Source organism: Marmota marmota, unplaced genomic scaffold (genome assembly GCF_001458135.2).
Source record: "Marmota marmota marmota unplaced genomic scaffold, marMar, whole genome shotgun sequence".
Classification (NCBI taxonomy): domain Eukaryota; kingdom Metazoa; phylum Chordata; class Mammalia; order Rodentia; family Sciuridae; genus Marmota; species Marmota marmota.
The window spans coordinates 11,736,108-11,760,384 of record NW_026000153.1 but is presented as its reverse complement, the minus strand read 5'-3'; positions in this window follow the sequence as shown (position 1 = coordinate 11,760,384).

Genomic DNA, 24,277 nt, shown 5'->3' with positions numbered 1-24,277 from the left:
TTGAAAATAAATGGGCACAGATAAAAGGGTAGGTCAGCAAGCAGTGGAATAAATCTCTTTGAACTGTTTGCCTGCAGAAGAGTTACTGAAGTTATTCTTCATAAGTTATGTTCCTCTTCAGAGCCCTAATTTTGGCATCAAGAAGTTAGATCATTTGGGTTCAAACATCTGTTGTTTCTGGATGGCTTTAAAATTCCATTGCAAGCTCAAAAATGCTCAAATTGCAAAGCATGTCCTTATGCAAAGTATCAACTTGGTGTATACTTGCCCCTCTCTCACAAATCTTCCAAGAACACTCCATATGGGCCTACAATTTGTTTTGTTTCTCTCCATATATCAATAATGTAATGTATTTCTTCCACTCAGATCCCAGTTTAAAAGACAATTTTGGGCATGGAATGCCTTTCCCTGCTAAGTTTATTCTTTATGTGTTTGGAATGCTCTGGAATGTATGTAAATACTTTTCAAAGTTAGGACTTGCTGTTTTCTTTCCCCTTTTGTACTTGCCATTGCTTGACTGCTCCATACCGATTTCTGTTAGAACTTTGCAAGTTCTAGCAAGATTTTTTTGGAAAAAGATAATTGCAATCAGATAACCATTAAAGGGCAAATGTAGTACAAGTGAATTTTTTTTTCCTTTTGAGAACTCTCCACATTTTAGTGTACAATTCCATGCAGCACATGGCTAAGAGATAAAACATGTTCTTTAGTTTGAAGATATAATCTTTGATGAATAAATATTGAAGGGGGTCAAATTCTTAGAACTCTTCCACCAAGCTACTGAACTCCCTAGTTCAGCATTCTTCCAATTTTAAAAGTTTTTCCATTTTTAAAATAATTTAAAAGTAAAGATGAGGGCTGGGGATGTGGCTCAAGTGGTAGCGCGCTCGCCTGGCATGCGTGCGGCCCGGGTTCGATCCTCAGCACCACATACAAAGATGTTGTGTCCACCGAAAACTAAAAAATAAATAAAAAAAATGTTTAAAAAAAAAAAGATGAATAGGCATTTATGAAAAGTAGAATTTTGGTGGAGACCACTTCATTGCCAAATTGAAGTTGGAAGTCATTTAAAAGCTGGTGGTGTTTAGACAATGATATAGTGATTCCCACCCTTCAAAAATGAGTCTTGACATTGATTTTTCCTCACACAGTCACATATCAAAAGAAAATAGTTTGGGCGATTTTTTTTTTCTTTTTGTATATAAACTTTGTGCTTTCTTTCTTAGTCCAGTGATGATCATAAATTAAGACAGCGTATAATGTCCTAAAAACTGCAGTGTATTAAGTAAATTATTTACAGCAAAACAAAAGAAACCAAGAAAAGGTCTTGGCCTTCAAGAGCCCTCCAATGCTAGTGGCTAATTCTTGGATTCCCCATGTCTGTGCGATCCTGATAGTAATAGCCACCCATCTGGTATCAGGGGTTACTGCTGGAGGATTTCTAGTCCTGCAGGTCATTAGCTCTAATCTTGCTGCGGCCCTTCTGACCCCTTTATCACCAGATGCACATACAAGTTTTAAGCTCATCCCAGCCACTGACTTTCTGGACTTTCCCCCTCAGTCTTGGCTCTGCTTTTCCACAGAGGTAATTGTGATGTTTGGGAATCTGCCTGCCTCAGACGTGTTCTGTGGTTTCCTCTTTCTAAGTTCTTTAAAAAGCATCATACACAAATTAAATGTTTTCTTTTTTAAAGAAACAATCACTATTCCTTATCTGCTGGACAGAGATAGCAGTTGCATTCTGCCTTTTATGATTACATTTGTGAACCTTTCAAAGCATCTGCGCTACTGAGTTTCACATTCCTTGAGGGAGCCATTTCCTCTTGTCCTCTACAGGGATGGCCCAGACTTGTCACTGAGAGTAGAAAGGCTGTTAGGCCCTGACCTAAGGCCTGCTTTTACAGGATAACTGGCTCTGCCAGTGACTAGTAAGTAACAATTGGGTTGGTGTCCAATCCCTATGAGCCCTGAATAAGACAATGAATGTGAACCATTGAGTGCTGTTTTATAGTTATCACTCAAGAATGTTACAGACAGGAAATATGCTTCTCTGTGTTAAATCAAAGGACAAAAGTATAATTGCAACCTGGGTCATATTTGGATCTTTTTAATGTCTGGAATGTGAAGAGCATTTCTACTGAAGAACCCAAGCAAATCTCTGATGCAAATTATTCATATCAATAGCACATGTTTATACCCAAATCTAAGGGCACCCATTTCTAAATACTGCTTTTATAATTAATGATTGCCATCATCATATCCAAGTGAAACATATGAAGGACCCCAGCCCAGGCAGAGTCTGTGAGTTTGGAATGTGCCCAACAGTTGGATAATAACCTAGAGTGAACTGGTGGCCGAGATATTGAATACCCTACTTGGTGTTTGAGTCTAGGATTGGCAAGGCTCTCTGACAGTGGAAGTTTGCTGGGTCATGGAAACCTTGGAGAATGCAAAGAAAGCTATGCATAGATCAGCATGGAGAGAGAAAGAGAGGAGAATAGGAGAGGGGAAGGCTGGGTGGGAGCGGAGAGGAGAGAGAAGAGAGAAGAAAGCATGGAGAGGAAGCAAGAAGTCAGAGTAAAGAGAGAGGCAGTTAGATGCTTCTTTCTGGATTCACACTGATTTGATTTTGAGTCTTCATTTTTGAGCTATATGCTTCTGGGAAAGTTACTCAACCAAAGTCTGTTTCTTTATCTATAAAAAAGAATAAAAAGAATACTTACCTAATAAGGTTCTTTGAAGATCAAAGGAGATAGTACACTTAAAATCACTTGGCCCAATGAATGTACCGTTTTGACTTTCTCTTTTCATCACATATGGTATTTCTCCTTTCCTCATACATGGTATTTTTTAATATTTACTTGCTTATTTATACTTAGGTCTTTATTTTATTAGGAAGGGGTGTTACTAGAACCCAATGTATGTGGTCCCTTGACAATCTGGAAGGATCCTTCCTGGCATTTTTGCAGGAGCAATGACAGGTAGCTAATGCTAGCGCATCTTTTCTCTTCTAAAGGGGCTGATGGAACCATTTTAGGAAACATTGATTTAATGGTTCAAACACCAAAATGGGAGCAATATGGCCTTCATTCATTTGTTCTTGTATTTGATCTGAATTCACTAATGTTGAACCAAGTGCTGAGTTGGGTAAGACCTGGGCATGTGGTTTAGAGGTATGTTGATAGTGATGAACAAAACAGAGTCTCTGCTCTTTGCTCTGCCCCTTCTGATGGAGAGGGGAGATTTTTCTTAGTATGCCAGAGTGCAATGCTAGGGGGTTCCTAGGTTGTCATATAGTCAAAGTGGCAAAGAGATAGAAAAGGGGCTCATGGTAGATTCTTGGCAGTAATTTTGTTCCCTCTCTTCTACCTCACATCATGCTATTCTGACTGACTCATCTTAAGTTACATCTGTAAAATGAGATGATGATAATTGTCATTTCCCTTTTGTCAGGGACTATTATACCTTGGAAACATTAATGAGTTATACTAGGAGAGCATTTTACTTTTATGATTGAAAAGCAGAGAAGTAGCTCAAGGCATAGTTTATGTATTTATTGCATTTGATAATTTCCTTTCACATAATTTTCTTCAAAATGAGCATAAATGTTTTCAATCTAATAATTCAAACCAACTATATTTGTGAGCACTTATTTTTTTAAAAAATAGGCAAATAAATAAGACTCCATCTTTGTCCCTCTGTTGGTAGATTCAACTGTTACAGATTTTACCTGGGTACCCTGAAATAACCTGTTTATTTGATAGAATATATAAATTAACATTTATATCACTATTTTATCCTTACCTATTCTCTCATATATACCTACAGATAGGTCAGAAGGAAATTTGATTTTTATTATCTAGTTTCCTATTAAAGATTTCTGAATTCAAGGCATATCCAACAAGGACAGGGATCTTAATTTGTCCTATTTGTTAGTTTTTATCTATGTAAAATGGTAGAGGAAGAAAGGAGTGGGCAGGGAGAGCTGTCTGTTGACACATGGAAAGCTACTGTTATTAGCAGGAAGAACTCAGTAATTTCTCATGTGAGATCCTTCTTCTGTGCTACAGAAGAAACCTTTGCTGAAATTTGAAATTTTTCCTATTACTTAAAGATTGAAATCAAGATATGAGGATGGACATCAGGTTTATTTTCAGCCTCAGTCTCTGTATTGGTCAGTTTTCTGTCAGGCTGACAAAATAGCTGACATAAACAACTTAAATGAGGAAAAGTTCCAGAGGTTTCAGTCCATGGGCACTTGGACCTGCAGATTTAGGTCTGTGGTGAAGCAGAACATCACGGCAGGAGTGTGTGGAACAGGAAGTCTGCTTAACCTCATGGCATCTGGGAAGCAATCAGAGAGGAAGGAACCAGGGTCCCAAATGTACCCTGCAAGAGCACACCTCCAAGGTCCTAACTTCCTCCCTCTAGGTCCCACCTACTAAAAGTTCCACCACTTCCCATTAGCTCCAAGCTGAGGACCAAACCATTAACACATTCTAGATTCAAATGGAAGCAGTCTGTACTAGGGTTTAAGCCATTTAACTAGAGATAGTCTTCAATGTGACACCCTCTCAGCATTTCACTAGTATATGCCAAATCACCATACTGGATTACAGACCTATTGTAGTTGGCCCCATTTTCCTCTGGGGCAGATCAAGCTGAGATTGCAACATTAGAAGCAGTCCAACCAATCATTATGTATAAACCCCAGCCCATTTGTATAATGCAGTCTTCTGATAGTAATGGCATGAAAGAAGCAAATAGGGAAGATCACATGCCTGTCAAAGTCCCAAGTCATCTGTGTCACCAGGAACAGAGAACATTTCTCCACTAGGAAATAAAATAGCTGCCCTTGTTCAGGACAGTATTTCAAGAAGGAGGAATATATACATATTATACAAACATCTAATTCCTTTACAAGATAATCATCAATATCATGCATGGAACACACACACGAAACTGAAGTACTGTATAGATCATGCCAGGAATCTCAAGAAAAGCAGTGAGTGTCCAGGGCCTGGAATCCTTTATCCTTGGCCATGAGATTGCACAGCCCATGTGAAGAAAGGACTGGCTGGTTTTACAGCATGACATGGTATTTTATTTCACCATAATAGACTGCTGGGAAATCTCTGGAGGCCCCGGCAGCTGCGTCTTGTCTTTAATATGAAGCCTGGGGGAAAAGAGAGGGAGACTCATAACTCACAAGAGGCACAGGCCTAACAAGGCCATTCTGAGTATCTGAATCAGACACTGAGGGGGAGCTGTTATTCCATTCCTAAGTCAAGAATGCTTTTTGTCTTTCTTTCTCTCCTTATCATCTGTGTCCTCAATGAAAAGATCACTTATGGATGGTGGAATGAGTGCATTAGAGCCAGCTTCTGTTTCTCTCTTTTCTTCCCCAACTGCTGCTGTCCTATAAAAAGATGCTTTGTTAAAGTCTGAAATAGCAGATGCTGCTCAGATAGTATCTTAAATAATTTTGGGGGAGGGTTATCTTGAATTGGTATTACATTATTTTTGTGTTGAAAGTAGCTCTACTGCTGATCTAAATAGTCTAGAATCTTGAGAGAACCATACAGAAAAGAAGTACTTTATACAATCTCTTTAAAGTCTTGCAGGGTGTAGAAAGAAATGATAATGTCTATTGAATGAAATGGACACAACTGGGCATCATAGGCTGAGTGAGTGAGGGGAGGCCTTATGGAAGAGGTAAGAGTTATTGAAAGTGCTTGGTAAAGTATGAGTAAAGCCACAAAACTAGGAATGAGCTTAGTGGACACGAAGGTGACACATGTTTAATTGGGTACATAGAGTTAGAAGTAGGTCACATCCTGTAGAAACTAAAAACCAGGCTTTAGATTTTAAACTGGTACCAATTAGTTGATACCCACTTTCATTGTGGAAAATGTTTGAAATATAGATAACAAAGAGGAAAATCATTTACAGCTCCATCAATTACAAAATAATGATAGTGAACATTCTGGTGCATATCCTTTCACAATATTTCTTTGCAAATTTATTGTCCTAGTTTAGGTTCCCTGGAGACAGATCCTGAGAAGAGGATTTGAGTGCAACTAGTTTACTCAGGAGGTGGTTCTAGGAAACACTGAAAAGGGAGTGGGGAAGATAAGAAAAGAAATGAAGCAGAAAAAAGAAGGGGCATTCTTAAACAAAGTCATCAATAAAGACTACAAGTATGTTGGGGAACTCTGGAAGAGGAAATAGAAGAGGTCTAAAAGTCATTCTAGGGACAAGAAAGCTGGAATATCTATCCACTAATTCCTGTCCATATGTATCCACTAACTCCAAATAACTCCCTGTGCCAGAAAAAGAACACCAAGCAGTGAGAAGCAGTTATTTGCAGCAGATAGTCCTCAATGTGCAGTGGGGGAAATGGCTATTATATGAACGCACACAAATTTTTTAATTTAAAAAAAAAGCTTCCTGTGCATCAGGCTTTGTACCAAGTGTTCACTTGTATTAGCTTGTATAGTCCCCACAGAAGCCCAATGAGGTAGGTGCTGTTTTTATACTCTGAGGGTTAGAAGTTGGTGAAGAAGATATGAGACTGCATCCCAGTTGGAAAAGAAGCTAACACTATCTCTATTTATGGATGTCAAGATCTCCTATATAATCCTAAGAAATCCATTAAAAGTCATTAGTGGTAATAAACAAGTTTGCAGGATACAAGAAAAAAAATAAAAGGTATGTGAGCCATACACACAGAGAGATGATGCACTCTCCAAGAGTTTTGATGACAACCCATTCACCCAGATCCTCTCTTTAGCACACTTTCTCTTCTATTAACAAGGAGCTTTTCCTTTATATGTTAAATCCTCTTTGTTTTCAAGAGACTTTTGTTGGAAACCTTGAGACATAAAAGAGATCTGTAATGAACACCTGTCAATTGTGTCTGTTCAATTCTGCCCCGTCTCTTTCTTCTGATCCAATACCTTATTTCACTGGAGGGAAATGACCCGCCTTTTCTCCTTGTGGTTTTAGAGGGTTGCCAAAACAAGTCTTCTATCTACAGGTTGTGTGTGAGTCCATAATCATATTCACCTGGCTACATCAAACTGGGTCAATTAGAGCATTTTCCTGGAAATTTATGTGCACATTTTGAGGAGAAGAAAGTTTCTCTTCTGGCATCACTGAATGAGATGATATAACCAGGGTTTACCTCAACCACGTTCCACTTCCCATCCACAGCAAGGTGAGTAAACTCAGCTGTAGTAGGAGAAAATGTAGCCCCTGCATAGACAGAAACACACACACACACACACACACACATACACACAAAAACACACACATACAGAGGGAGGGGGGAGAGAGAGAGAGAGAGAGAGAGAATGAATGAGAGAATTGCTAAGGCCCTGCAGTTTCTCCCAAGATTACCCATCACTTGAGCCAAATAAAAAAAACAAGCCATAACCTTTCTTTCTTCCTTGTCCTTCTTTTTGTCATTCTTTCTTGTTTACTTGTTTGTTTTAGCTAGTTTGACTTAAATTTGTGTTTCTTGAAACCACAGACTTGATTAATTCAGGGCTATCAAGTTAATGATAAGTTATATATTGGCAAAAGAGAGCAGGGAATAGTGAGGAAAAACATGAGGCAGGACAATAGTGACTCTTTTCTGTCCTTCACAAATTTATTTGCCTCTATGCTTCCTAGGTCGATTCGTAGGTCGATTCCAACTTTCTGAGGCATGAAGAACCATGAAGGAGGCATCTGCCTTCAGGAAATACTGTATTGCAATAGCAGCATGAAGCTTAATGTCCTATTGACCACTATCTTTTGCCTGCAGCTATGATGACATATGTCAATCAGAAGCCAACCAATTGGGACTTGGGTTTTGCACCCATATACTTACAAGGACCTGAAGAACTCTGGTTTTAGGGAATAGAAACTGATGGTTCTGTGAGTTCTAATCTCTAGCTTAACTGGACTTTGGCTTGTATGATTCTCCAAAGTTCAGTGGATCCAAATCAACATGATTATAGCAATAAGGCTATCAACTTAATCCTGAATTCCCAAGCAAAAATTTTGAGAAAAGCCCTTTATTATTTGTCCAGTCAGTGGTCCTTAAGCTAGGGTTGGAAACCACTCTTTGATGGATTTATGTGTCAGTTCAGCTAAGCTGAAACCATGTCTTCCAGAATTCCCTTCCCTGCCTAGCTCTAGGTTAATGTGGGCTTCAAGAGAGATTTTGTGTGAAATCTAGGAAGCTAAAGTAAAGCAGTGGAACAGCACCAATATTCTTTTCTTACCCAGAAGCTTGGTGCAAGTCACATGTGTGGCTCATTCGTGTTGTCATCCACCCACCAGCTGGCACTGCTGGGTGGAATAGCAGCCAGGCTTGCTGCTTCTCCAGCCTCTCTGACTCTCAGAGCAGATGCATGTTTAGCATCTTGATAATGGACAACAGCTTCTTCTACAGAGCACATGATCATGAAGTTGGTGACTTAGGGGCTGAAAAATATCAATGCCAATTCAAATTCATCCTTGATGATTCTGGTTTGCTCTTGCTTCCCCCATTTCACAGCTATCTTTCTTTTCCAAATGACTTCTTTGAGCATTTCAAGCTTTCAGCACCAGGCATAGAAGAACGGACTATGTAACTGGCTCTCCTGATTGAGTAGATCAAATACCTAGAATATATTCAATATGGGTTTTATTATAGGGATTTGATCTTACTTATGTGTGGGTGTTTGCTAGCATTATGCTTGTCTAATTGAATTTGGACTGGTACCTTACACTTTGGGTAGGTGAAGATCTCAAGATTTAAGGAGGGGGGGGCTCCGCAGCTAAGACTTCTCTAAGAAGTTCTCATGTTGGTGGAAATAGCCAGGCCCAGGTATACCAGCCTTGTTCACTCATTGGCAGGACCACCCCAAGAAGGGCATGCCCTGGTTCGAATGCTGGGCAGATCGAGGAATCAAAGAGCTGGAGGGTGTCAGCTAGCCACACTCCTTGAAGTATAGTGTTATGAAAAATGAATTGTTTTAAACTTGTATTTTTCCATTTTCTTACATTATTGCACTGCCTACTGCCCAAAGGACCCTTTTTAGGCATTTTTTCCTAATTATCCCTACCATGAACATACCCCCAGGTATCCTGTGCAGATGTTTATGTAATGCATGTATATCTGAGCTTTGCAGATGAAAATGGTTATTTTTTTTAAAATTTTCATTTCCCAAAAACTGATTTTTCCCTCAGGGAAAATATCACCCCCACTAAGAATGCCTGTTCTAGATTAAAAGAGATTTTAGGGATATAGCAACCAGACACAATATATGGTCCAGGATTGGATTCTGGATTAATAAAACCAGCCATAAAGGGTATTTGGGGACATATGAGATATTTTAATATGGACTGGATATTTTTTTAGGTGTGACAGTGTTGTTTTCACCATTTAGAAAACATTTTTTTATTTTTTTTATAGATGGGTATTGAAGTAAAAATAAAAAAAGAAATATTGACTTGGTGAAGACACGTTTATGTATTATTAATCAAGTTGATTTATACCCATGGGGCTTCCTTTATTTGTTTGTTTTATACATGATCTGTTGAAGGGTGAAGTTGGCATTGGAGGCAAAATAATTGGCCTTTGTGCGAGAAGCTCTGATTTTGCAGTAGCTGAACCATGCAAGTGAGTGATGTCAATCCTCTTAAAGTGAACTGGAATGTCTTACAGGACAAGCAAAGATTTTGAGCAACATTGGATAAAACTGGCTTATAAAATGTTTACATGATCTCTTTCAGATTTGAGATGTTTTGTTCCTTGGGAAGTTAAAACCTGTTTTATCAAATAGTGTCATGAAATATTTATCCCAATTATAGTCTATCATCACCTTATTTTGTCCTATAATGAATAATTTTAGATGTCAACTTAAAATATTGGAGGAGTTAAATGACTTTAGAAAATTATTTTGGGGGTTATGTAAGGTTATGTAAGCAAAATATTTAAAGAAAGAAGGACTTTTTTTTTTTTTTTGTAGTGTTCAGGATTGAACCCTGTGGGCCTTGTGCATACTGGACAAGACCTCTATCACAGAGCTACCCTATTTTTGCCTTTCTTTAGTCTCTTTCCTTCCCAGGAGCCAACAGCTAACTATAGGTATATGATACACCTGGTTGGAATTCCAGGCAAAATGGAAGCCTTTGCTTTTTTTTTTTTTTTTTTTTTGGTGGGATCGGCGATCAAACTGAGGGATTCATGCTAGGCAAGTCTGCTACCACTGTGCTACATTCCCCAAGGCCCAGCCCTTTGTTTTTGTCAGTAAGAACCACGTTTATACCAATAACATTTTCTTTTCTCTTTTTTCAGTGGTAGATTTTCACTGTTACAAAGCCACCAGCACATCAGTAAGGCTGAAGAATCTTACATAAAGATGCAGCTGCTTCCTGCATCTTTCCTCTCTTCAGTTTACAAATCCCACTCCTTGGTTTTGTAGCACTCCAAGATACCCCTTTGTGCTTGTAGAGGGTAAATGAGAAATCATTACAAAGTGCAAAAAGAGAATTTTGTTTCTCTTTGATATATCCAATCAGTATTAGATTGAAAAGTCAAATGTGAGGGGTTGTATGTTTTTTTAGAAAGGATGAATCATTGGCATGCGGTATTTTGAAAGATGTCTAAATCATTTCATGTAGCACACTTTTAAACAAAAGCCCTCCCTTATGGCTGAAGCATCTGGCATGATATATGTTCTCATAGATTTCTCCTGAGTCCAAGCTTCCCAAGGCACGTTGTGCCCCACTTTTCAGGGTCTCTTAGCTACACAGGACTTAATTTGCTGGCGCGTCTCCCTGTCAGGTCCTGCATGCATATCATTCTCATTACTGCTGACTGTGGTTGTCTTGTTTTGGCTTAAGCTTGGAAAATTCCGAAGAGGAATGTTCTACTAGTTCTTAGGCCAGAAGTAAAATTCTAACAAGATCTCTGTTGCTTCACAGAGTCTGCAGCTTTTGGAAAAAGATTACAATCAACTGTCAGGATTCAGATGAACTATACTCTCAAATCTCAAGCCCTCTTCTCTCTTAAACTGCAGGTCTGTGTTTCCAACTGTTTGTCAAGCAGGGTATTTTTTGTTAACCTACCATGATGTCAAACTCAAGATTTCTCAAATAGAATTGCTATCCTTTCCCTTTAATACTCCCTGCATGAGCTGCTCTATCACATTAAGTTTTTTGTCACCCTGTCTTGCCCAAAAACCTTCAATGGTTCACTGTGGTTCGTAAGGTAAAATGCAGATTCTTTTCCTGAGTCCCAGCACTCCAGATAGACTAGTCCATTTAATATTGCTCATGCAAGGCTTCTTGCAAGGCTTCTACTTAATTCCATTGGGAATTTGGTAAAATGTTCTCAACACATGAGTGAGGTTTTTATTTAACATCCAAATTATTGCAAAAAGTCACCCCTGTTCTTCCCTTTATACTTTTTATACCTATTCCCTACTTTTTTTTTCCTTTGTAGCACTTTTTACCATATTTTTTTTTTCTGTGCTAGGGATTGAACCCAGGGACTTGAGCATGCTAGGTACACACTGAGTATTTATGGATTCAATAAGGGAATAAATGTACTCTGAAAATATTTAAGGGCATTTAAAATGTGTTAAGCACTCTCCTGAGCTCTGGAGGGGTGGATATGAACAGAGTTTTTTTTTTTTTAGAAAGTTGCCATCTCTTTGGGGAAAAATCTGAAGTGTGAAAATGAAATGTTTGCCAAGTTCAAGTGGAGCATGGCAGAGGGAAGAGGAAAGAACCAATGTTATTCCTACTATGTGCCAGTTTCATTTCACCATAGTTGATATTCTTGATTTTGCAGATAAGAAATTTTGGTGCAGGTAAGTAGTATACTCTCTTTTATGCCAGCAGTTGGTTAGAGTCAGAAAGGATGTAAGCTCAGTTCTGATGCAAAAACTCGTATGCTTTGTACCATACTAGATTATACCCCTGAAGTCGCATAATTGGAAGAAGGCATCATGGAGTGAATGATATTTGAGTGACTTATGAGAAATTCATCAAAACAAAGAAAAGATGGCAGAATAGTTACTCCCTGTATAAACTTAGCAGCCCACTACAATCCACATGGTTCTCTCCCTTTTGACCTCCTGTTTACTTCTATAGTATAAGATATTCATTTCTTCAATAAATATTTATCAAATATCTACTATATGCCAAGCAATTTCAATGCTCTGGTGCTACAGGAGTGACTAAAGCCAAGTTCTTGTTTCCATGGAGTTTTTATCCTATAAATATTTTGTGTAACACTGAGACAAAATGGTGTATTTAGAGTTAGAGCCTCATCATATTCTAGCTAAGGACATCAGAGAGGTCACTTAACCTCTCTGAATTTCAATTCTTATATTTGGAATAGGAATAACTACTAATCTCACCTGAATATGATGTTGTGGGGCTCAAACAAAATGGAAATACTTTAAACTGTGAGGCACTAGATATTGTGTTTTAGTAAATATAAGATGCCCTTGATTTTAAGAAACAATAATTTTATGTTCCATTAAGAAAAAAGGTTACCAGTTATGATATACCATTGATTGTAAGTCTTATCCAAATTTCAGAGATGTCAAAATGTGAAAAAAAAAACCATTATGCATCTTAGAATTGTTGAAACGTGGCATAAGAAAGCTATTATTATCATTGCCTGTGGTACCCAACATATGGTACATGTTCAGAGAAGAATGAATTTAGCAGTATACCTTGGAGTAAGTAGATGAATGAGATAAGTGATAAAATCTATTTCTTAAAGATTTTCAAGGTTTTTTTCTAGCTTCTGATGTATTTTTTTTCTGGCTAAATGATTGCTGTCGTTTTATATTTTGTAGAACTTTGGAACTCCCTTCATGTTTTCTGTCATAATCTCTTGAATTGAGGCACATACTATCCAAGAGCATATCTGTTGTTCATTATGTAAGAGAAAAATAAATTTTTTGCTTGTTTAGTATACAAGGTCTCTATGTCAAACCTATACCCTAAGAATACCACATCACAGCCTCCTCTTCATGCTTTAATTTAACATGAGATGCAAAGGGTTGGGATTGTGGCTCCTGCGAGGCCCTGGGTTTGATCCTCAGCACCACATATAAATAAATAAAGGCATTGTGTCCAACTACACCTAAAAAATAAATATTTTTTAAAATGAGGTGCAAAACTGGGTGTGGAGACTGCTGCCTGTAGGCCCAGCTAATTGGGAGGTTAAAGCAAAAGAATTATCTGAATTCAGGAGTTCAAGGCCAGCCTGGGCAACAGAGCAAGACCCTGTCTTTGCTGGGCACAGTGGTGCATGCCTGTAATCCCAGCAACTTGGGAGGCTGAGGCAGGAGGTCTATAAGTTCAAGGCCCAGCCTCAGCAATTTAGCAAGGCCCTAACCAATTCAGTGAGACCCTGTCTCTAAATAAAATATTTTAAAAGAACTGGGGATATAGTTCAGTGGTTAAGTGCCCCTGGGTTCATCCCCAGTATAAAATATATATAACTTTTTTTTTTTATAGTTAACACCCATATACTTACCATCTGGAGTCTACAATTAACTTTTTACTGTACTTGTTTTATTATATATCTATTCATATTTCTGTCACTCTATTCAGTCATGAATTCAACTTACCTATTTTTTAAATATATTTCAATGGAAGTTGCAAACATCTCACACTTTACACATAAACACCTTGGTATGCATATAATTAACTAGAGTTGGATATTTGCTTATATACAGTTCTTTTTATTTGCTTTACTGAGGACAAACTGAAATACAGTGAAATATGTACACATTAAGTGAATTCAATGATTTTTGCCAAATAGAAACATTTGTGTAACACAAATCCTTTCCGGGATACAGAATATTCTCATCATTCTAGAAAGTTCCTTTTTGTCCCCAAAACCTCAGAAGCAACTATTATTACCATTTTTCCCTACCATATATTTATTTTGCATTTAAATGTTTTATACAAATACAATCACACAGTAGGGTTTTTTTAATATCTTCTTTCATGTTTTAAGAATTCATCCATGCTCTTATGTATATGAGATTTTGTTTTTCCATATTGCTGAGTAGTATCCCATTGTATGAATAGTCATTAGTTTTGTTTGGCAATTAAAGCTGCTTTGAATGTTTTTGTATAAGTCTTTGTGGAAATACTTTCATAACTCTTGGCTACATACTCAGGAATGGAATTGCTGGGTTATAAGGTAGGTGTATGTTTAGTTTCTTAAGAAATTGTCAGGTTTTTTTCCGAAGTGGTTGTACCACCAACTGTGTATGAGAAGTCAGGTTGTTCCATGTTCTCTCAACATTTAGTGTTGTCAGTTTTCTTTTACTTTAGTCAGTACCCCACACTCATGTGTGTTGTAGTATCACATTGTGGCTTTAATTTGCATTTCCCCCCATGATTTAATGATGCTGGGTATCTTTTAAAGGGCTTATGTTCCATTTATGTATTTTCCTTCGTGAAGTGTCTCAGTTAATCCATTTTTTTAAAGATATAGGAACACTTTACATATTCTAGATACTAATTCTTTGTCAGATGTATATCTTTATCTCAGTCTATGGACTGTTCAAATAGTACCTATATTTTGATCTGTGTTCCCTTTGGTTTTGACCTCATTATGCATTTTCCTGCCTCACCAGGAATGGTGAAAGGCTGCCATGCATTCACTTGCCCATGATGATGATCTGTTTGTTCCTGCCTGGTCTTTTGGAAATGTAGGATGAGATGGGAAGATACTTAAGAAAATTATGTGTGGGTCCAGAGTGGTTTCAGAGAGCTTCACAGACCTCTGCAGCTGCTCTTCAGGTCATTTATGCTAGAAACTTTGAAGGTGCAGATGGTACACTGTGATGAGATCTAGAGAGCATGGAGCTGTGATGTATCTTTTGGTAAATTTAATTCTGGTTTCTCACTTCTGAATGGGTGCCAATTGCTAAAAGGAGCTTTTCCTTTATCCCCTCTAAAAAGAATAGACTTGGGAATCAGACTTTGTATGTATATAGTATTTATTTATATATTTACTTATAAATATATAAATATTTTTCAGGTTGTAAAAGTAATATAAGCTAAAAATAAAAATTAAAAATAAAAGTCATGTAAGCTAATTGCTGAAACTTTGATAATATAAAAAATTAGAGAAGAAAATGCAAGTCAGCCATATTCTAATACCCAGAAATAAGCCAAAGCCACAATAACCTTGATTTTAAACTCTGCTTGGCATCTTACCATCTTGATGGCTCTTTTAGTCTCATCTCTCATCTGGGAAATGGAGAAAATACATGGCTCATGGACAAGTTGTAAGAAGAAAAATAATATATACAAAATCTTTGACAAATGATAGATCCTTAATAAATATAAGGTCACTAAATGATGCTACTAAATGATGTCAGAAGTGAGTAGGTAGCAAGGATGGGGAGAGAATCTCAGCCCTCGTTGCCCATTTTAAGTTCTGTTATTTCTATGATTAAATCCATCCCCCACACCCAGTGCTGGGGATTGAACCCAGGGCCTTGCACATGTCAGGGAACTACTCTACCAATGAGTTACCCCACAGTCCCTTAAATTCCTTTAAAACAGGCAAGACTGGAGGGACAGAAAACAGATCAGGGTTGATAGGAGCTAAGGGCAAGGGAGGGCTTGGTTATGAGGGGGCAAGAGAAAATTTTGAGATGATGAAACAGTTCTGATTTTTGGCTGTGATTGTTAAAACACAACTGTATGTTATGATGAAAACTCACAGAACTATGGGATGAAAGGGTAAATTTATTGCAATAGATTACACTTTAACAAACCTGACTTTTAAACATAGACCTTTAAAACAAAATATTGAATTTCTTCACTGGTTTTAAAATGATCCTTCCAGCTCTCTCAATTTCTCCCTCCAGTTTATCTCTTTTAGATTCTTGAGGCTTTTCACCTTCTTGATGCTATTTTGAGTGCTTGTTTAGCTCTCCTGTAAATTGTCATACTAGATTCTTTGTTCCCAGTCTCCCAACTTTGCTGCATATATTATTTCCCTTTTGAATTGACACTCTGTTGAGCTAGGCTCAGCTGTGCTTAAAAAACAAAATGTATGGCTGTTCCGTTTGCTCTTTTTGTGCCAGTAGAGGTTTGATCAAGGCAACTAATTATAGTGAATGAGATAAAAGAAAAGCTAATCCTGAGTCCTTGTGTCAGTGGTTAGACAGAAGTCCTTTAAAATCTTCTAGATTGTTCCTTCTCTAGGAACAAAGGAATTGGAACAATTTTTATGCACAAAAATAAGTGTAACACAAACCCACAGTGGAACTTGTTATAGCTACTTGTTGTAGTTCCTTTTAAAAGATGTTCATTTTTTGAGACTATGTGCTGATTATACACCCTTAACTTTCCAAGGCAGTCTGTATTTCCATACCAAGTTCTAAGATACTTATATTCTGCAGAACAGACAATATATATTGATTTTGGTTCATAAAATATAGTTGCTAGACTCCTAAGTTAAATTCATTCATTCATTCTTTATTTATTTTTTCTATTCTCTAAGTATTTTTGAGCACCCACCATTGAGATCCAGGCTCCTCAGTAGCAGCCAACTCGAGAGCCAGGCTCCCAGTCTCCCTAGTAGCCCCTGGAGAAGCTCATAAATAAAAATTTTCTTGAGAATCTAATACCATTCAGTCTGAGGGATGGACAGGCTAACAAATGAGTTCAGTTTCTCTGGGGAATAATTATACACAGGAAAAGGCCAAATATAAGGCAACTCATGTATAATATAACTTACTGAGAAAACTTCTTAACTTTATATATATATTAATAACAGAAATAATATAAACTTGTTTTCTTACACTAGTGTTAGGAAGATATCCTTAGATGGCTACGTATAAAAATATGTGGTATTTATGTATAATGCATACATATTAGAAATCTTTCTCTGACTAGCTTGACAACTTGCAATTACTTCCAATAACAGCTGGCAGGTACTAAGCTCTGCCAAATGCCAGGTAATTTACACACACCCTTTCTATTACTCATACAACTCAGTGGAGGAGGCATTGTTCTCCCTGTTTTATAGACCATAAGGAAGGTGGATGTTAGAGAGGAAAAATGACCTGCCAGGAGCCACCAGCCAACTAGAGATGGAGGGAGAACTAGTCTGTCAAGCAGTGTGCACTTCTTCAAGTCACACAGCCCCTCATTGTTGGCAAGCTTTTAGCTGTTTATCTGGCACGCATTTATTCAAATCTCTGAGGCCACCGGAAAGGAAAGTGAGAAAGGGGAAAGTAATTAGGATGCAGTTCCTGCCAAAGCAACCCTTGTAATTTAATATTTTTGCTTTAGCCAGAGTGATCAGTTTAAACGCCAGTAGGGTCCTTTTCTTTCCACTGCTCTCAACCTTTGTAGGGCTCCATCAGTTTTAGGCCACAGTAGCCCATTCCTATTGATCTGACCCCCTGTATTCCTTCCTGGATCCATTCCAGCCAAACAGATATCTTTTTATCTTTTTCTCCTTCCCATGTGCATTCTCCCCTCCTGGGCCTTTGCTCCAGCAATTCCTTTTGCCTGGAAAACTCCAAGAAACCCTCCTGTCTCTTACCTATTCCGTTGGGTCTGTCTCTGGCGCTCAGTGCACTGTCACCCTCTTCAAATGCACCCGCATCACCCCTTAAGGAGGCCATCATCAGGTTGAAATTTATGGAAGGTTGATCTGATTCTGCCACAACATCTCCTGACTTCTCAAGACAGTTCTAGGAGCGTGGTGGTGGAGCGGGTGTGGGTGATGGACGGACACCACTCTGCAGCTCTTGCTTACCATTTTCCTGGTCCTTAGCACTGTGCAGGCAAAGAGTAGGCATTCAAAAATAATTATTGAAGGTTGGGGGTGTAGCTCAGTGGTAGAGCACCTGCTTAGTAAGCGCAAGACCCTTTATTTGATCCCTAGTACCATAAAAAGTATTGTTGAAAGAATGAATCCTTCAGAGCTCAGACTCTTTGTCATGCACGCTAGATTAGAATCTCCTGTCCTACTCTCTGTAGGACCCTGAACTTTTCCTCTCTAGTCCTATAATATTCTTGACTATTTGATTCTTTGTCTTGTTCCTCGAGAGGCCCCATGAAGACAGAGTCTGCACTGAGTTTCCTCCCCATGTGAGCTTAGCACAGTGCCCACAAAGAGTATGTCCTCAATAAATTTTTGTTGAATGATTTTGTTGAATGTTTGAGAATGAGACCTACTGATTTAAAGGGGAATGATTCAGAAGTCAGAGTGTAAAATCTACCAAAAGTGGCTTATTATGTACAAATTCAAATTTGCATTAATGTAATAAACAATCTAGTAGTGTTATTAGCAATTCTCTACTGGATAAAATATTATCACTGTGAACAATACCCAAGGAAACCCTTCACACTTGTCTGCCTCTTCTTCCTGTGATGGAATTAGTTCTCTGGCCACGAAGGTGAACTATTTCTGTCCTAGGCAGAGACTGATTTTGCATGAGAAGGTTAGGTTACAAGAGTCCTCCCTTGTAATAACCTTTACAAGCTTTTTGCAATGTGTGTACAGGGTCAAATATTTTTGTAAAATGGCAAAAAGAAGATATTTTAAATTACAATTGATTTAAATTCATTCTCTCATTCTTCTCTGACTTCCCCTTTGTTCCCTGGTTAGAATTGGAGTGGCCTTTGGTATCTTGCGTCTTGGCTAAGGGGAAATGAAACTGGGCCACACATTTAGTTTGGCTCTAGTGGGATATATTTATGTGATTTGGACACACTTCTGTATATTCTCAAGTCATTGTTTGTAGTTCTAATGTCAGAATTGTTTCTGGGAATACCCCTCCTGTTCACTGTGACAGATCATCTGGTATTGTGATACCCAGGTGGTGGTCAGTATTAATAAGGATCCTTCTGAATCATGAGCTTTGGTGGTGTAGGAATGGAATTCTGGGTGATGACTTCTCTGTTATCCCTGTACTTCCTGATTTCCTGAAAATGACCTTTTGATCTTTACTCTCTCAGTCCATCTGATGGTCGTGTTAGCCCATAGTCCCCTTCATTATCACCCTTCTAGGTATTACCTGAAATATAGTTATGTACCAGATAATGATGTCTCCATCAGTGATGGATACGATGGTGATCCCATAAGCTTATAATGTAGCTGAAAATTGTTAGCGCCTAGTGACATCATAGCCTTCATAACATCATCTGTAGTGCAATATGTTACTCCCAGGTTTGTGATGATGCAGGTATAAGCAGAGCTACTGTTCTGTCAGTCATATAAAAACACAGTACATATAATTGTGTATAGCACATAATACTTGATAATGATAATAAACAAGTATGTTACTGGTCTACATGTATACCATACCGTTTCATTGTTTTGGTGTACTCCAACTTAAAAAAAAAAAAAAAAAAGAGTTAACTGCAAACCAGCCTCAGGCAGGTCCTTCAGGAGGGATCCCAGAAGAAGGCATAGTTATAGGAGATGACAGCTGCATGTGTGTTGCTGCCCTTGAAGACCTTCTAGTGGGATAAAATGTGAGAGTGGAAGACAGAGATACTGATGATCCTGACCCTGTGTAGGATTAGGCTAATGTATATATTTGTACCTTAGATTTGTTTTTTTTTTTTGGTATCAGGGATTGAACTCAGGGACACTTAACCACTGAGCCACATCCTCAGCCCTATTTTGTGATGGTGAGATAGGGTCTCACTGAGTTGCTCAGTGCCTTGCCTTTGCTGAGGCTGGTTTTGAACTCACGATTCTCCTGCTTCAGACTCAGAAGGTGCTGGGATTATAGACATGCACCACCGTGCCTGGCTGTACTTTAGTTTTTGACAAAAATGTTTAAAAAGTAAAAAAAAAAAAAAAAAAAAAGCAAAAAGTTAAAAAAATAGTCTATACCACATGGCCTAGGTGTGTGTGTAGTAGGCTATGCCATCCAAGTTTGTGTAAGAACACTCTATGGTGTTTGCACAATGATGAAATTGCCTCACAAAACACTTCTCAGAACCTGTCTCTGTTGTTAAGCAATGCACACTGTACGTGGAGGGGCTTCTCCTATCCTGGATAAACTCTGATAGGGAACATAGGCTCTGCCCATGGCATCAGTATGATCTCCATGGAAAGGTCTTCCCTCTGGGCACCTTCTGTGCCAGTCACCCCCCTCTGTTTCCTCATCCTTCTGATGTGCCCTGTGGAATATGACTTTTAGAGCCAATAGGCCAATAGTCTTGCTGCTCTTTCCCCCAGATAAAAGATAAATCCCTAAAGCCATTCCCTGATAAAACAGATTGTTCTTATTGTAATAAATGAAAGCCACAAAAGGAGAGAGGAAAGAGAACAAATCTGAGCTCTCCCTTTGCACGAGATGCAAAGTGAGGATGGTAAGGATGGACCAATAAGGACACCATTATCCAGAGTTGGTTGCATGTCAGGCTCTGGGGTAAGGACATTACATGCGTCATCTCTCACCCAGATCATTGCAGGCATTTCCTAACCGGTTTCCCTGCCTCCACCCTCAGCCTCCTAAGTCTCTTCTCAACCTAGCAGCCAGAGCAGGTCCTATTAAAATACAAGTTAGGTCATGCCACTCCTCTGCTCAAAATCTTCTAATCTCATACTCTCTGACCTCATTTCCCTCTGCTCACCTCCACCCTCAGTTGGTTTCAGCCAGATTTACTGTTCTTCAAACATAGTAGGCTTGCTTCTATCCCAGGACCTCTATGCAGGCTGTTCCCTTTGCCTGGAAGACTGATGCCCACCTGCTGTTGACACATCATAGAGTCTCCCCACTTGGGCACTTCTTGTTCACTCCATCTACCTCACCAACTCTTTCTAGCTCCTTTGCCTTCTAACATATTAATCTATTTACTTAGTTGTCTATCTTCTTCCCCTAGGACATAAACACTAGGGCAGGGTCTTTGTTAGCTCACTGCTGAATTTCCTTCTTCAAGGACAGTGCCTAGCACCAAGTAGGAGTGCATTAAATATTTGTTCAGCACATGACCACTTGAGGAAGGTGCAACTGTTAAGCACATTCTATGATGATGATGAAATTTGAACTCTCAGCTATGAAGTACCTTGCTTAAGATTGTCTGTTAAAAAAAGTGAAAAAGCATATGTTGAGCTGAGCCACGTGTGTGTTATAAACCTGTGCTCAGAAGCACCCACTGCAGCACGATCTTCTTCTTGCTACAAGGTGTAACATAAGAACAGTATTTTGCACATTTTCATTTCTCTATGGTTAACCAGAAGAGCTAGACCTTCAGATGGTCCTTCCTGCATGTTTGTTGGCAGAAACAGATAAAGAACAAAGCCATAATGCATGCAGTCTTTGAGGAAGTGAAAGAACAACTAAGTACATTTGGTTAAGAATAGGAATATGACTTATTGAGGTCAAACTCATCTACAGCTTTGGGTGTGGAAAAGGGTTGCTCCTTAGAGCAGGACCACCCACAGCAGAAGGCAGGGCGACAAAAACACTCAGAATGACATTTGAGGAATAAGAGTTGGCTATTTGATATTTACAAAAACATCCAAGGCATCATTGTAGGACAAATCAGAATTTTGCTGGGCTTTCTTACAGCTATTTGATTGACATTGTTTAATATTAAATTACGTGTGGGAGCACCTTCAACTTTTCAGAGCTCAGAACCTCTGAAACTCTTAATCCATCCCTGCAGGTTGTGGTTGATGGGGCAGTGAACTATTTTTCTTCATCAAGAGCTGTGTATATGTGTGGCTTCTGTTAGGTAATGAGAGGTAAATTAGACAACAGTTGCTGTGCAAATCCTTGAGGAATAATAGTGGTGTTTGGGGGAGAGTTGGTCTAATCTTATTTTAATATCAGAACTGAAGATCAAAAAAGCTCCTATTCTTCTTTCAATACCTTCTCCGATATCATCTTTGGAAGCCTTCCTCTGTCTGCCTCCTTATGCTTGCCTCTCCCAGCAACAATTCACGCCCTTTACTGTGCTACAGACACCATCATGTTTATCACATTGCATCATAATCATTTGTATTCACTTCTGATTCCCTGTGAGGCTTAAATCTCCTGGAGTATCTTATTCATCTTCGTGCCTAGCACAGTGCCTGGGAATTACTGAAGCCTCCAGAATGGTGCCAGTGGCAGTGAAAGCCAGACTCTGGAGGTTAGGGAGGTTACTAAGAAAAATATGGTCTTCAGTGAATTCCTTCATAAGACATGTCAGGTACCTGGCACTGTCTCTAAAACAGGACATTTTGAGCAACTGCTTTTAGAAATTCTCATTCCTCATGACGTCTTCTCTGCTAAGTTGCTTAGTGACTCACAACAGGAAGAGGAGGCATTGGTGATAAACTGCCCCCTAACACCTCCCCCACTACATCTCCAAAAGGCAAAAAAATAGAGGCCCTTTGGGCTACCATCACAGCTCTGTGCTTTTGTTCCTCATTTTGTAGCAGTCATAAATTGAAATGGGAGACCCAAGTTTTCTTGTTTCTAAAATCTCTGAGTCTTTGGTCCTATCAGCTCACCCCTGACCACTTCTTACTCTCTGAAGATCAGGTCAGGACTGGTCCCTGAGGAGCAAGTCCAGCACCCACACAGTCCCCTGAGCTGCTGTTCTGTGACATGACTTTCCTTTCACTAGGAGTGTATTTTTTCCACAAAAGCCTGCCTTCTGCTGCTTACCTCTGTGCTCTCCTGCTGTACCCTTGATTCTGTGGATCAAGCCTTCTGTCGGGGTTCTTTTAAACAGAACTTTATCTCTATAGAATGGTAAGTGATAAATTTAGAACACTGCATATGACATGATGCTATTTATGAATTTTATTTTAAACTATATATGCCAGCCTTTTGTCTGTTTCCTCTCAGATCTGTTCCAGACCATCCTCTATCCTGGGTTTTGCATCCTCAGGAACTACATTTCCCAGGCTTATTTGCAGACTTGACCAAAGAGAGCAAGAAATGGACACTAAAGATTGGGAGGAGGGCAGAAGGCAGGTTATGTCTTTTCTTCTCTCTCTTTCAGATGGTATCTGACAAGCATCTTGTTCCTGTCTCCAGCTCCTGCCAGATAGCTCTTTCTTCCCTGCTTCTCACTGTAATCTGGAAGGGCTGCTAGGTTCTAGATGTTTCCAGGTGGTCCCAGCTCCTGAGCTCTAGTAGCACTGCTTCCTCCTTCAATTCTTCCAGTCCCAGGGTGAAGTGACTTCCTGCTATTCTCTGTTTGGCCTCTCAATTCTTTAATTACCTGTGTTAAATTTCCTCTGCAGAATCTAGCATCGCTTCTGCCTCCTGATTGCATGGAGATTAAAACACTGTGAATATATGTATTCTCAGTCCAGATATGTGCCATATATGTGAATATTTATCTGTGAATTCACATATTCATAAATATGTGAATATTTATATTTATTTATCTGCGTGAAAAACACAGAGAATAAAAATCTGGAAGCTTACATGTAAAACTGTTAAGAGTGGTTTCCTGACCAGGAAAAGGAGTGGAACTATGCTGTATGGATTTGTGATGGGGCACCATAGCTTTCTTCAAAAATAGCTTTATTGGGTCTGGGGCTGGGGCTCAGTGGCAGAGCGCTTGCCTTGCATGTGTGAGACACTGGGTTTGATTCTCAGTACCACATATAAATAAATAAAATAAAGGTCCATTAACAACCAAAAAATATTTTAAAAAATAGCTTTATTGCTAGGCACAGTGATGCATACCTGTGATCCTATCCACCAGGGAGGCTGAGGCAGGAAGACTGCAAATTCAAGGCCAGCCTTAGCAGTTTAGCGAGGCCCTAAGCAACTTAGCAAGACCCTGTCTCAAAACAAAACAAAAACAAACAACAATAACAATAACAAAAAAAAATCACAATGGTTTGGGATCTATGGTAAAGTGCTCCTGGATTCACTCCCTAATACCACCCACAAAGAGTTTTATTGCGGCAGGCATAATTTACATATACAAAACCATAACTTTGATATGTGCACACATGTGTTTGAATTTTTTTACAGTGAGCATATATTTATGTATTGCTCATATAATACTAAAAAGCAGTTAAAAAATTTAATGGCAGGAGTGGTTAACACATCAAGTGCTTTAGCCTAAACCGTAAGCTGAAGAGGGAAAGCTCTTCAAAAATGCTAATATTCATTCATTCAGTAAATTTTATAACTTACCATGTGCCAGAAACTGTGTTAGGTCCTCAGGGTATATCAGTGAACAACACAGGCATAATCCCTGCCCATATTTTTTGGAATAATTAAATGCACAATTATGTTTTTTTTTTATTGGTTGTTCA